Raw genomic sequence first — 2,545 nt, forward strand, 5'->3', positions numbered from 1 at the left:
GTAGTATATGGTGATGGTCAGGCATACATATTTATTTATTTATTTAAGCACATAGATACTGGTACGAAGGGGAACCAGATACATATCTGCCACACAAATCTCATTTGATTTGTGTGAGGGCTATGATACTACTCGGGTTCCCAAACTGAAGCAGGTGGTTTTCTTAGAGGGCCACACCTGGAGCCTTTGACCTAAAGGTCTGATTCATAAGGAAATGGAGCATCGTGAGGAGATGCAGTCCCATAGTAGCCGGTGACAAACGATTGATTCATACGCCATTTTTTCCCTTACAATACTGGAGCTCATGTGCACCATTGTTTTGGAATCCGGATTTTCCAACTCCCCTAGGTGAACTTTCCGTGTCCACCAACCCGGTTAAAGCGCCGGACATCCGCTTTTCATCCTCTCAATTTCGTTAACAACAGTAGTGCCACGAGAAGGCAATGAGTAGGTTTTCCCTGGTAGAGGCTATATACGCGTGGCCATGTGAGAGCATTTGGAGAGGGAGAGCGTACTCTCTGCACTTTCGGCCGAACAAGGGCATTTGGGGGCCGGCGACCATACCACGTTGAAAGCACCGGTTCTCGTCCGGTCAGGCATACAATGTATTTTGGCAGAAGATTGATAAGGAAAGAACAGAAACGAAACGCGATTGGTATGAAAATGCATGAACAATGAAATCAGAGAAGATGAGGGACTGATATTTACAGAAGGAACAGTTAAGATTGATACGATTGATTGTTATTTTGCAAATTATCTGTTTACTGTATGGTTGTCAGATTTTAGTGAGATAGTTTGTAATTTTCGTGTCAAATACAATCAATTGTCCTCACTCGTTTTCTTGTTCGCTACAGTATGACCAATAATTAAACAATTACATGGAACATACTTTTATCAAAGATGGTAAATGTTTTGAATTTTTATTCAAACTATTTATATGTCTTTCCGTCTTCTTCTAGTAGAAGTCTTCAACAAATTATGAAGCATTAAGTTGAATTTTTCGAGTAAAATTGACAATCTTAGTTGAAAAATATCAGGTTCATTTGATATTATCAGTATGGGGTTGTGGAGATTATTGAGTTCTTGTTTAAGATCGTAAATCGATAAATTTTAGACCACCAATGAAAACCTGAAAGCACTGGATGGCTGTTTCGTCCTAGTATAAGACTCCTCAACAGTGCACATCTACAATCCCGTACGCAGGATTCGAATCTAGGACCTTTGATCTTGTGTGCGAACGTGACCCAACAGAACGTATAAAGTTTGAAAATACTAAATATCTGTCTTCAATTAGTCATATTCAATTAATAATCTGGCATCCATATAATTCGGTTTCAATTATCTTATATCAGAAAAGAGAGATGAAATTATCAAAACAATTGTTATAAAAGTAGAAGTAGTAACAGTATTAATAGTAGTACTAACAAAGATGAATCACGGTTATAGCCAAGACCACAAGCTAATCAGTTTTCACTTACCTATTCCATTTAGCCCAATTTTCAATGCCTTCATGAACTGATATCACATCTTGTTTTGTCAGCCTATAGTGTTTCTTCCACCTATTTCTGTACCGATCAATTTCACTCAAAGAAGTAGATGGTGACCGGATATATCCCAACCACCATGAATTTGTTTTACTTCCATTAGAAGAGATTTTCATCAATCCTTATGTACTTTAGATAGTTTCCAGATTTTTGGGAAAGTTTCCCAACTAACTGAATCTCGGTCACAGATTTTGTACAATTTCATCTAGTGGTTCAAATAAAGAATGTTCACTGGGACTGATCTTGAAAATATAATAACTCTGATGTTTTCATCCATTCTTATAAATCATGGCGTTATCTCATTATAGATGGCATCTTGTAAGCACTAGCATACAATATGAATTAAACTACAAATAACGGATATTGGTGTATACCAGCTACTCACGGTAATAAGTAGCTTATCCATAAATTATATGACTCTAACAACAAGAACTAAGTAGTCTTATTATTAGGCAAGTGTTATATCTAGAGCTTTGATTCTTGATATGCCGCGTACTACTAGACTACTTGATCAATCAAACCCGAAACGTCGCAATAAAGAAGACAGAAGACTAGTAAGTGGGAATATTATTCCCAAAACAGTGTCAAATGTAGTACAAAAATCTCATGTATTTATAGTTTTTTGGCTGAAAGTAAATCATCATTTCGGACACCCAATAGGCACATAGCGGATCCTTCTTATTCATCCAATAGGGAAGCTACACGTCGATATTCTAGAATGTTCCTCTAGCGGTGATTGGATGGAATGTCTTCGGCTCTTTCTGGGCTTCTTAAGGTTTTCTAGAGTTTGTCAACGAGCCATCCTTACATCAAGTATGGTACCCAACGAACTTGAGACCACTATCAAAAACTTTACGTCAAATGATATCAAATATAGAAAACGCAATCAAGTTTATAATTATGTCATTTCACTCAGCCTATGAACTACGTGTGTCTCCTGAATGATGAGATACAATTTCGAAACTAAAAAATAACTGGTTATAAAATCGATGAACACACAT

This window comes from Schistosoma mansoni (assembly GCF_000237925.1).
Source record: "Schistosoma mansoni, WGS project CABG00000000 data, supercontig 0207, strain Puerto Rico, whole genome shotgun sequence".
In the NCBI taxonomy this organism is placed as follows: domain Eukaryota; kingdom Metazoa; phylum Platyhelminthes; class Trematoda; order Strigeidida; family Schistosomatidae; genus Schistosoma; species Schistosoma mansoni.